At 39.6% G+C, this 13467-nt stretch overlaps 2 long non-coding RNA genes across 2 annotated transcripts in view; one reads left to right on the plus strand and one right to left on the minus strand.

The window, feature by feature from the left end:
• The window catches only part of LOC141094618 (uncharacterized), a 284948-nt gene extending 273540 nt beyond the window's left edge, over positions 1-11408 (plus strand). The window contains exons 3-5 of the long non-coding RNA XR_012233130.1: positions 3789-3832; positions 5962-6121; positions 10908-11408. This is a non-coding gene — a long non-coding RNA (uncharacterized lncRNA). The remainder of the gene's footprint in view (positions 1-3788; positions 3833-5961; positions 6122-10907) is intronic.
• Positions 1-13467, minus strand: part of LOC141094619 (uncharacterized) — a 76224-nt gene that overhangs the window by 54269 nt on the left and 8488 nt on the right. The window contains exon 2 of the long non-coding RNA XR_012233131.1: positions 10858-10952. This is a non-coding gene — a long non-coding RNA (uncharacterized lncRNA). The remainder of the gene's footprint in view (positions 1-10857; positions 10953-13467) is intronic.

Below are 13467 nucleotides of genomic sequence, written 5' to 3' on the forward strand. Positions count from 1 at the left end.
AGGCTACTAGAGTTTCCAGCAGCTGGAACACCTGGAGGCTGTGAACTAAGATAACTTTGGTTGAGTATTTTACTGTACTTGTTAATAAATAAAAAAGTAATTGAAAAAAATGGTGTGGGGTCCCCTTGCAATTTTCATAAGCAGCAGAGAGAACCCCAACAGCTGAGGGAAAATGGTAATATTCTGGGAAGGATGGCAGTATCCCTAAAGGTTCCCAGGAAATTAATATGAGCTCACAGCTTAGCCTTCACTGGTTATTTTATGCGGGAACCCCAGAAAAACATTACATAGGGTCCCCCCCTAATTGCAAACCAGCAAAGGCTAAACAGCCAGTTGTGGACTGATATTAATAGCAAGGGAAGGGGTATCCCTCCTTCCGGAACATCAGCGTTTGGCCACCAAAGAAATGGTGCATCAATAAGATACGCCAAATCTGGTGCTTAGCTTCACTCTTACAATTTGGCGTGGTGCAGTGGCAAATGGGCTAATATTTGTAGGGGTGATGTCTGCTTTGTATTGTCAGCTGCCATCAAGCACAGGGGTTAGTAATGGAGAGGCGTCTATAAGATGCCCTCATTACTAACCCCATAGTTAGATTGTAAAAAATACACAGACAGAAAAAAAATTCTTTATTTGGAAGAAATGCACACAGAAACCAGTTATACTCACCTTACAGCCTTAATTGAATGATTTTATTCTGGCTGTGTCTTTTTCACATCTATCGGGTTAGCAATGGGGGTGTCTTATAGATGGCTCTCCATTACTGACCTGTGGGCTTGATGTGAGTGGCCATAAAACAGCTGGCATCATCCCCACAACCATTACTCCACTTGCCACTACACTAGAGCAAGTGAGAAGAGCCGCTTCTAATAGACACGCCTTTGCTGGGGTGGCTGCGGACTGCAATTTCTAGCCTGAGGGTGGCAATATCCATTACCCATTACCAGTCTAAAAATACCAGCCTCCAACTGTTTGGTTTAGCTTAGCTGGTTGTCAAAAATGGAGGGAGACCCCACACAATTTTTTTAAATTGTTTATTTAAACAATTAAAAATAAGTTGGTATGGGACCTCTCTATTCTTGATAACCAACATAACCAACCATGATAAAGCTGGCAGCTAAGGGTTGCAGCCCGGAGCTGTCAGTTTCGCCTTCACTGGTTATCAAAAATAGAGACCACGAGTCTTTTTTTTAATTTATTTATAGTACAGGCACTGAATGATGAATACTCCCATCAGTAGCTCCTGCTCTCAGCGACAGCAGGCTTAGGCTGATGGTATTAGTACTCTCTAATTATGTGTGACTAGAGGCAACCTTTTTACCACCGGTCACAGCTGCTGACTCATGCCATCATCTGAAAGCATGGGAACCGCAGCTCTCTGACTTGCAATAATGATCTTACCGCTGATCAGAGCCACCAGTGTTTCTCACGCTGTCATGCAGACAAGAGAGTGGGAAACACACAATTTTCGGGCTGCCAAACCCGAACAGTAATATGGACTTCCTGAAGAAGTCCGTGTTCAATATGGACTCCAAATTTTACTGTTCAGGCTTCCCCATCTCTAATGACAACCCATCAGCACCCTGCAATTACATCAAGGGTATGCGTCAACGGGAGCATGGAATGACGTACCCGTGTCAGTGTGTGTTAAATGCCTCTGTCAGAGATTGTTAGATACCCGGGCAGGTGATGGCAGTGTATTACAGGCAGGTGATGGCTCTGTATTACAGCCAGGCCATGGGCTTCAAAGAGCGACCAGAATGGTGACCGGTCTGCAAATCCTGTCTTATGAGGAAAGGTTGCAGGATTTGGGAATGTTTAGTGTGCAAAAGAGAAGACTGAGAGGAGACTTATTAGCTGTCTACAAATATCTAAAGGGCTGTCACATTGTAGAAGGATCATCTTTATTCTCATTTGCACAAGGAAAGACTAGAAGCAATGGGATGAAACTGAATGGGAGGAGACACAGATTAGATATTAGAAAAAACTTTTTGACAGTTAGAGTGATCAATGAGTAGAACAGGCTGCCACGAGAAGTGGTGAGTTCTCCTTCAATGGAAGTCTTCAAACAGAGGCTGGACAGACATCTGACTGGGATGATTTAGCGAATCCTGCTTTGAGCAGGGGGTTGGACCAGATGGCCCAGGAGGTCCCTTCCAACTCTACGATTCTATGATTCTATGATTTCTGCTGTGGCATTGCACAAGAGATCGGACAATTGCATCTTCAAGTCCCCTAAGGGGGCTAACAAGATCACTAAAAAGAAAAAAAAGTTTTAAACAATATGAAAAAAATACAAACAAACCTAAAAGGTCAAATTACGCCACTATTCCCCCATTGAAAATAAAGATATTAAAAATAAAAAATACATATGGTATCTCCGACTTCAGAAAATCCAATCTATCAAAATATAAAATCTATCTATCGGATTGGTAAAAACCATAAATGGAAAGTATTCAAGAGTGCCAAAATTACGTTTTTTTTATCACCTCTCTTCCCCCCAAAAAATGCTGTAATGATCGATCAAAATTTTACATTTTTCCCAAAATAGTACTATTAAAAACATAATCTCGCCCCGCAAAAAATTAGCTATCACACAGCTTCATCAGACAAAAAATAAAAATGTTACGAGTCTCGACGAAATTCAAACAATTTTTTTTTTTTTGCAAATTCTGATGCTTCTTTCATCACTAAAATAATAAAAAACTGGACATCTTTGGTATCTTTGTAATCGTATTGATGAGGAGAATCATATTGCAAGGTCATTTTTACTACAAAATGTACACTGCAAAAATAATTCCCAAATACCAATGTCAGAATTGTGTTTTTTTTCACAATTTCCCCGCGCTTGCAATTTTTTCCCCGCTTTCGAGTACACTATGTGGCAAAAAAAAATGGTGTCATTCAAAAATACAACTCATCCCACAAAAAAAAAAATCAAATCCCTCATATGTCTATGTGGACAGAAAAATAAGCCAGGTATGGCTCTGGGAAGAAGGGGAGGAAAAGTATAGGAAGGGGTGTAATCTATGGAAGTAATGTGGGTTAAATTTCACATACTGTATGTAATGTTTGTATATATCTTAATGCACAACGGGTGCTGTTGTGCACTTTGGTTTGCACAAAAGGCAGTAAGTTATTTATATTCAGGAATATCTATGATAGATACAAATACTGCAGATTGAAGATGATACCAAGCAAAAATATTACTCACTATAAAAAATGGAAGAGAAAACTCAGGGAAGACAAAATGGACTTCTTGGTTTTTTTTTACCTTTGGAAGGGCCAGTTTCATAGAAAGACAGTTAAACTGCTAGTAACTTATACATTTAGTATCTCCTCTAGAATTATTGAAGAGATTAGAAAATAAAAAAGTATTTCTTATGAAAATGCCTTTCAGAAAGAGTAATCAAACTTTATTGGAGAAAAAGGTCAAACGCATAATAGGTACAAGATGCTAAAATATCAACAGACGTTATAAGAAATAAGTAATTAGTATACAACATAGCAAGAATGTACATTAATTAAAAATTCAGCATCACTGGCATGTCCATTACTGTCATTCTCATTCCTGCCAAACACCTGGTGCTAATGCATGACATGGGAGAGCAGCAACTATGTTATGCGCTATAAATGTAATGCGCTTAAGGGCCACAGTGATTGGGTATATTATCATTAAGAAAACCTATGTGAGTAAATAACTTATGTCAAGATTGCTGCCAGAGCATTATACTGAAATACTGGTGAAAACTAAAGATTAATAATAATAATTTTCTTTTTTCTTGTAGATGAATGATGATGCAGACTTGATCAATATTCATCCAGAAAGATGGTACTAAAGTTATCCAACAAGCAATAAATTTAATTATGCATATAACAATATGGCTTACCTGTGAAATGGATGAGAGATAAAGTTACAGATGTATAGATCATGATAGTACATCAGATTATAAATTGTTTGATTCTAAAACTTCAGGCTTAAATAACCCAACCAAACCCAGTAGATAACTTTTTCAATAACTAAGTAAGCATAGAAGGTTACACATTATTATGAATATTACTGATTGGGTACCGAACCCATTGAGTCAGGGGCACTCAATTAGTTTTAGTGAAAATGTGACAGCCTGGGTCTAAGGATAACGGAAGATCAAAGCTGAACACCAAAAGTAAAGCTGTTGTCCTAGTAATGTTTCACCAATGTTGTAGAATCATGTACATCAGGGTTTAATGCTAGTTGGAAAATGAGACCAAACACCTAAAACATTTTAATCTCAAACCATGCAAATTAAGCATGCAAGGTGTTTAAGTCTCCTCATACTGGCATGCCAGACCTGGCATGGCACTCTCCATAAGGAGAAAACTTAACCTTTAAATCTCAAACTATAAAACTCACTTAGGATAAAGACTAGGCCACAACATTTTTTTCAATAAAAATGAACGCATGGGCCATGCACATACAGTGAACAAGTCGGTAAGACAGTGTTCACACCACCAAGAGACTGGAACACAGAGAAACACAGTACAACAAACGTGAAAAGATACTCTGCTGTAAAAAAAAATTTAACAATAAACAGCAAGTGCTAGTAAAAAGATGATAACAAAACAGGGTATTTAGTTGATACGTTTTTTGCAAAAATGTACACTAAGCCACTCTACCAACGCCAAGGTATACCTATCAGAGCAGTCCTATCCAATGTATTTAAAACCTGACCATGTGGGCCATGCACATATAAAGCCGTCTCACACAGCATGTCCGCATCAGACATTGGCTCTCTGAACCCTGCTCATATAGGTACTGTTCACATGGTCAGGTTTAAAACCATGGTCAGGTTTTAAATTTAAATTGTTTGATCACAAATTTTCTCAAAAAAACTCTGAGGTCTTCACAGAACAGCTGTCATGCTGTGACGGTCTTCAGTAAGGAAGGGGGGCATCAATCTGTCCCTGGAACTGGGACCCTAACTATCCCTGTCCCAGGGGTACTCTTGAAGGCAGAGAGGGATAACAGAAAACCTCGATCATGCAAAAACACTAACCAACAATAGTGAAGAGGATAGGGACAAGGAGGAATAAACTAAATGTAAACAAGGACCAGGAGATAAACACATACATGCTACAGAAAACCACAGAACACTACTGCAACAACTCTACTCCAACCACTTAGCTTTAGTGGTTGGCACAGAAAGATGAAACTTCCATCGGCAGGGACAAGATGGTCTGACCAGTTTTTATAGGAAGAGGTAATGACCAGATCACAAGCAGCTGGAATGGAGCTGCATGTTTCTGACCAGCATATAAATTGTCATTATCCTCCTCAGCACCAGAGAAAACTAAATCCATTTAATATGGGACACAAATCACACCATCTCTAAATAAGACATGCGATTCATTACCCTTCTACGAGGGGTCACTGGACCCTTGGGACCGGGTTTATCAGATGGGCCACATGGAATAACCAAATTAATTTAGTAGCATTAACCTGAGATGCCGGCACCCACATCCTCTCCTCAGGATAATACCCCTTCCAGTGCACCAAGTATTGTAAAGAGCAGCAAAGCATATGAGAATCCACTATTCTTGCCATCTGAAGCTCCAAATTACCATCAACATTAATCAGTGGCAGCAAGGGTGATGGCTCCACGGGCGCTACATATTTTTTGAGCAATGACCTGTGGAAAACATTGTAGATTGAAGAGTTAGAGGAAGCTCAAGACAAAAGGTCACAGGGTTAATTATGGTGACCACCTTGTAAGGACCAATGACCGTGGGACCTAATTTCCAGAAAGGAATTTTTAGTTTAATATTTCTGGTAGACTATTCTAAATCATTAATACCCAGGTCTGGACCTGACAACTGTTTCTTATCAGCCATGCATTTGTATCTGTCCCCCATGATCTTTATGTTGCACTGAATCCCCTTGACATACAGATAAGAGTGATGAAGAGAATCTTTCTTCCCCAGGAATCCCTGAAGACCCCTCCTTACTGAAGGTGCATTACTGAGGATGGAAGTCATATGCACCAAAAAATGGTGACTTACCAGCGGACTCTCAAGTGGAAAAATCAACTATTCATAGAAAAGATGACCAATCCCCCTGATTACCTAACGCAAAACACCTGAGGTATGTCTTCACTTTTTGGTTTAGATGTTCAGTATGATCATTAGAGTGAGGATAAAACACTAAAGAAAAGGATAGATGCATCCCTAAACAAGAACAAAATGCCCTCCAGAATTTACAAACTGAGTTTCCCTATCTGACACCACATCAGCAGGAACCCTGCAAAGCTTTACAAGCTCATTGACACCTGAGCCAGGGTCTTAGCATTAGGGAGAGCAGGAAAAGCAATGAAAAGCACCATTTTACTGAATCTGTCCACCATAACAAAGATAACAGTCTTACCAGAGGAGGAAGGAAGATCTGTAATAAAATCCATGGATAAATGTGTTTATGGCCAGTCAAGTATGCTTAATGGTAGAAGAGCCCCAGACAGACGAGTATGCAGGGTTTTAGAATATGCACAGACATTAAAGGAAGACACCCATTTGACTACAACCTGATGCAATCTTTTACCATCAAAACAACTAGAAAAGTTGTCCAAGGTTGCTTTACTACTTGGATGACCAGCGAGAGCCGAGCTATGATGTGCCCCTAAAACTTTGAGACACAGATGCAACGGTATAAATAAGTTCCCGAAGGGCAAACAGGGGCATCCCCTTGAGACTTTAGTACCTCTCTCTCCAGTTCAAAACACACAGCAGAGACGATGATCCCTTCCTGTAAAATAGGGACAGAGTCATCTGAACAACCACCCTCAGGGAAAATTTGATACCAAGCATCAGCTTTGACATTCTTAATCCCAGGACCGTAAGTGACAATAAAATTAAAGCTGATAAAAAACAAAGACCATCTATCTTGTCCAGAATTAAGACAATTAGCAGATTTGAGGTACAACAGATTTTTGCGATTCGTAATGACAGTGACTGGGTGGACTACCACTCCAAAAAGTGATGCCACTCTTCAAAAGTCAACTGGATGGCCAAAAGTTCTCTATTGCCTACATCATAGTTCCTTTCAGCCGACGATAATTTTTTAGAGAAGAAAGCACATGGATGAGCCTTGAGACAACACAGCCCGGACCCCCACCTCAAATGCATCAACCTCAAAAATAAATGGTTGGGAAACATTGGGTTGAATGAGTACAAGAGCACTGGAAAAGCATTTCTTCAAAGAAGAAAAAGCCTGACGGGCATACTCAGACTACCTCCATACCTTTTTTGTCATGTCAGTGAGTGGTTTGACAATTCACATGAAGTTTTTGATTAACTTACGATGGTAGTTATCAAACCCCAAAAAGTGTTGCAACACTATCAGATTTTCTGGCAGATCCCATTCCAGAACTGCATGGACCTTATCAGGGTCCATCCTGAAACCTGCCACAGACACTAGGAAACCCATGAACTGAACCTCTTGTACAGCAAATACACATTTTTCTAATTTGGCATGCAGTTTATTATCCTGCAAAACTTGTAACACCTGTCGGACGTGTACCTGATGTGACTTGAGATCAGTTGAGTAAATTAAAATATCCTGAAGACACACCACTACAAATCTACCCACAAGGTGATCAAAAATATTCTTAACAAAATGTTGGAAGACGGCGGGGGTATTAGTCAAACCAAAGGGCATGACAAGGTTTTCATAATACCCTTCCGGAGTGTTAAAGACCGTATTCCACTCATCCTCCTCCTTGATGCTAATCAGATTATATGCTACCCTGAGATCCAGCTTAAGGGCATGTCACACTAAGAGATATCGCTAGCAATATCGCTATAACTAGTGACGTTATAGCGATATTGCTAGCGATATCGCTGTGTGTGATACTTACCTCCGACCGCTCCCCCGCTGGTTATCGCTGATCGCGCGAGAACGTTCAGGACTGTTTCTCGTCGTCAGCTTCCTGTGGCGCTTCCTGCTGTGAGGACGAGCGACGCGTGGAGCCGGGTGGGAGGACGCAGGATCGCCTGGTGTGACAGGTAAGTAGCGATCCCCGTCCCCAGCGATGTCGCTAGTGAGATCTGCCTGTGTGGCAGCTCACTAGCGACCACTTAGCGATGCACCAGCGATCCTGACCGCGTCATATCGCTGGTCGGGATCGCTGGTACATCGCTAAGTGTCACAGTACCTTAAGAGAATCACTTTGCACCAACAATCTGATTAAATAAGATGGGATTGAGTGGGAGGGGATAACGGTCCCGGATAGTAATCCGATTTAACTTACAAAAACTAAACAGGGACGTAGGCCCCATTTTTCTTTTTAACAAAGAAGGACCCTGCCGCTACAGGAGAAGAGGACAGCCTAATATGTCCCTTAGCAAGATTCTCAAAGACATAATCCTTTATGGCCTGCCTTTCAGGACCAGACAGATTGTATAATCTGGTTTGGGGAAATTTTGCACCAGCGAGTATATTTACTGTAAAATCATACAGACGGTGGGGATGCAGTTCCTGGCAACCCTTTTGTGAGAAAACATGCACAAAATCAGACAGAACAGAGGGTATGGTTTTAGTGGAAACAGTAGAAATGATGATACCTAGGCAATTATTTTTGCAGAAATCACTCCATTTGACTATTTCTCTGGACTGCCAGTCAATTAGCCAGGGAAGGCTTGACACAATAGAAGTAGGAAGACCTTCCAATATATAACAAGAAAGGAGCTCCCTGTGAGGAGCCCCTTTGCACAGGCTCACATTATGCACTACGTGCTTAAAATTTCCCTGACCGAGAGGTACAGAGTAAGTTGCAAATATGGGCATGGGGTTCGCCAAAGTACTACAGGAAGGACCAAGGTCCCATGTGAACTGAGCATCCACCATATTGGTTCCCACCCCACTAACCAAGAGGATAGATATATTCTCAGTTTTCATACCAATAACCACATCTGTGGGTAATAAAGACTGAGATACACATGCGGAGGAAATATATACACCTAGGTTGTTATCCTCCACACAACTTGAGGTTAGAAGCTTTCTGATGGCTTTTTGTGCTTTGGTAAGGAAGGGCAGACCCTAATGAAATGCCCCTTTTGACCAAAGAAAAAGCACAATCGTGTTTTGCGCCAAGAATTTCATACCTATGGGAGGCCCCTCCTAACTGCATCAGTTCTACAGAACACACAGGGAGAACCTTGGTTTTAGGGAGTTCCATGAGGGGCGGAGTCACAACAGGTCTATCCATGAGGCATCTATCTATGCATATGGCCAGAGGCATGGCAGCCTCCAACGACTCAGGAATTTCGTGAAGTGCTAGTGCGTCTTTTAATCTTTCAGACAGACCCTGACAAAACTGAATCCTAAGAGCAGGATCTTCTACCAGGTGTCAGTAGCCAATCTACAGAACTCTGAGCAGAATTCATCTTTGAGCTAGTCTCCCTGCTGGAGCTTACGTAGCATAAACTCAGCAAGGGAGACACGGACCGGATCCTCATACATGAGGCCTAGAGCCTTAAAAAAAAACATCAACCGACCGGAGAGACAGTGAGTCTGATGGAACTAAAAAGGACAAGGACCAGGATTGAGGAGCTTCTTGAAGAAGAGAAATAACAATCCCAACCTGTTGCTCCTCACTCCCAGATGAACAAGGACAAAGCCTAAAATAAATCTTGCAGGCTTCACAGAAAACAACAAATAAATCCTGTCTCCGAGAAAACCTATGCTGGAGGGCCACATTAGGTTCCGGTTCAGCATGACTGCCTGCCAGTCCAACAGTTTGCTGCTGTGAGACCCTAGACTGCAAGTCTGACAGTTCAAGCAACAGATCTTGCACTTGTTTGGTAGAAACTACAACAGGATCCATACCAAGATACAAAATGTGGGGCCGGTGAAAATGTCACGCTGTGATGGTCTTCGGTAAGGCAAGGGGACCTCAAACTGTCACTGGAATTTGGACTCTAACTATCCCTGTCCCAGGGGTACTTGTGAAGGTAGAGAGGCCGGAATCTCTGACCTTACTATGCTCCTGTTAAACCCTGATCTGTCCCCTCCCCAACCCCATGAGGCATGGGACAGAAATGTAAGGTAAACAAGACACAAAGACAAAACAGGGATAACAGAAAAATAATAAGCTAAATGGGAACAGATATCAGGAGATAAACAAACACGTACTACAGCAAACCACAGAACACTACTACAACAACTCTACTCCAACCATTTAGCTTTAGCACACCGCACAGGAAGACAAATCTTTCACCAGCAGGGACAAGAAGGTCTGACCACTTTTTATAGGAAAAGGTAATGACCAGATCAGAAGCAGCTGACATGAAGCTGTATGTTTCTGACCAGCATAGAAATGATTGTTAATCTCTTCTGCAACAGAGGAAACAAAATCCATTTAATATGGGACACAAATTACACCATCTCTGAAGAAGACCTGTGATTCATTACCCAATGACAACACTGAGAAAAATTACACACAGGTGGACTCAATTGACTAATTATGTGACTGCTGGTGGCAATTGGTAACTTAGAATTGTATTTACAGCTATCAGACTGCAGGAGATGGAATACAAATGCATGTCACAATTTTCAGATTTATATTTTTGAAATAATTAGAAAACAGTATATCATTTCCTTTACCCTTCACAAACACTTGCTGCTTTGTACTGATATATCACATAAAATCCCAATAAAATACATTTAAGTTTGTGCATGTAATGTGAAAAATGTGGAAAAGTTCACTGGGGATGAATACTTTTTCAAGGCACTGTATGTGCCACTGCACAATACATTCTGACATTAGCCAGCACCAGGACCTTGTGTACCAATCATTGTCAGTACTGCCATTCCTGAAGCAGACCTACCTTTATGAATGCATTACTGTAGACACTGCTCTCCTTCATTTCATCTACAGGTCTGCAGGTTATGGACAGCATTCTTGGTCGACAACTGCAATGAACTAAGATTTCAATGTCAAAGTGAATCCATAGAACTCGAGAACAGTCAGACTACAGACATAAAACAATAAATACACAGTAGATTACTGGTTCAAAAGGAACAAACTTTCTGGTAGAGCAAAGAGTCATAAAGAGGAATGGAATATTCAGCCATATGTTAACCAATATTTGAAATTGCAGTTTACTGAAATAAAGCAGGTACAATACAAATGTTACAGCGGAGAGATGGCTGTTCTGAGAAGCACGGGTCATCAACCTCTGTCATCTGGTAAATTACCAATATCGCATTATTATGAACGTCGCACCTAATCCTCTTTTGCATTTTTATTCCTTTGCCCTTAAAAGTTTGGTATAGTATACTTCTACATGAAGATGTAATTAAAATAAAAATAATAAAGATATATTACAAGCTAATAAAAAGTCTTCTGATAAAAAATTAGAACTCTGAGTCTAAAATAGCCACAGTCATCAGTGTTAACATTGCAAGAGTTCTTTTTTTTCCAACAGTTTTGTGAAATTAAATGAAAAAGTTTAATAAATACATATAACACTAAAATCTGACTTAAACAATAGTTTTTTTTTTCTGATTATACAGAAGATTATGCATCCCTTTAAATGAATGCAGGCACAGTTCTTGAAAGATATATTGCATCTGTATAACCTTGTTTAACTTATCAGTAAATAAAAAATAACGCTGGATATTTCTACAACCTCATATACGTCATCAGAATATAATGAAACTGGAGTACTCCTCTATATGCACATTTAGCTTTTTCATAGTGAAGTCTAGTAATACCTTTACATGGCCAGTCTGATCCTCTGTTACAGAGAAATCAGCACTTGAAATGATATGTAAATGAAGTTGAAGAACCGTTTTCAGATCTGAATCCTCTGTCACTCCAGCTCTATTTTCTGCTCTGAACCACATCTACCTCCTTGACTGACTACTTGTTTCCTTCAAGTCACACAATACACAATATAGAGGCTATCAGACAAAAAGGAGGAAGCAGTCCTGGGTGGGGAATAGAGCTGGAGTGACAGAGGCTTCAGATCTACAGCCTCATTTGCAAATCAATTCAAATGCTGATTTTGTCAGTCACAGAAATAGACTGTATAGATAAATAGTTTGGGAGAGTAAATCCTGCTGTCCAATTTCCTTTAATATATCAATTCTCAGTCCTGAAAATAGAGCCATATTAAAAAAAATGATGAAACTATTAATGCCATACATGATGTAATAGTTAACATTAATAGTCTACCCAGCTTTAGTTTAATCACACAAAAATTGTAAACAAAGATATTAAAATATTATAGCAGTGAAACTTTTTTAGTTCAGTGGCAACATTACATTATTGCAAACTGGAACACAAAAACCTCTCATTTACTTTGCCAAAAATGTATTACATATCGCGTGGATCTCATTGGCCGCCATATTAGATTACTATTTCTTACTGTAAATCATTTTTTTAACTTTTTTTTTTAAACGGATAAAAATCCATTCTGAGTCTTCTACAAAACTTCATACAAAGGTACGAAATTCACAAGTCTATAACGAGGTACTAGTGTGAGCATTACCTCAATAGTTTAAAAAATATAAACGTATCAATACATATAATGTGTTTCCTTTATAAATATTACCAATATGTCAGATATACAATATTTACAATATAGAATAAATGCTATACAAGTCTGTCCAGATATAAAGCATTTGAAGAGATTTCCAATATCATGGGTCTTGTGAAGTCACCCACCCAATCATTAAAAACAGCTATTAATGAAAAGTGCTTAACTAAAATAGATAGATATTGATAGAGATAGACAGATAAATGATAGATAGATAGATAGATAGATAGATAGATAGATAGATAGATAGATAGATAGATAGATATAAACAAAAAGGAAGGCAGCACGCCAAAATTTCAAAAGTGAAAAAAGTGGACTTGGTGATGTTTTCGGCTCATACTGAGCCTTGGCTTGAGAAAGGCTCAGTATAAGCCAAAGCGTCACCATGCTATGTGGCTCTAGAGAAAGTCCACTTTTTTCACTTTTGAAATTTTGGAGTGCTGCCTTAATTTTTGCCTTTGTCTGGATTGGGCAAGTATTGGATTTATTGCTGAGGAGGCCTGGGCACCCAATATATGGTATTGTGCTGTTCCATTTTCTATGATAGATAGATAGATATATAGATATATAGATAGATAGATAGATAGATAGATAATAGAGTGATAGATAATAAACAGATAAGTAGATAATAGATAGATAGATAGATAGATAGATAGATAGATAGATAGATAGATGCATAGATGATAGACAAATAGATAGATAGATAGATAGATAGATAGATAGATGCATAGATGATAGATAGATAGATAGATAGATAGATAGATAGATAGATAGATAGCAGCACAAACTTGAGCAGATCTTGGGTGCAATACTTCCTGAGTAATGCGGTTGTCCAACACAAAATATAAATGGAAAAAATCAGGCAGCACTCCAGTTCAAGGAAAGTTGTGGACT

The sequence above is a fragment of the Dendrobates tinctorius genome, unplaced genomic scaffold (genome assembly GCF_039654945.1).
Source record: "Dendrobates tinctorius isolate UK_male_01 unplaced genomic scaffold, ASM3965494v1 ptg000064l, whole genome shotgun sequence".
NCBI lineage: Eukaryota > Metazoa > Chordata > Amphibia > Anura > Dendrobatidae > Dendrobates > Dendrobates tinctorius.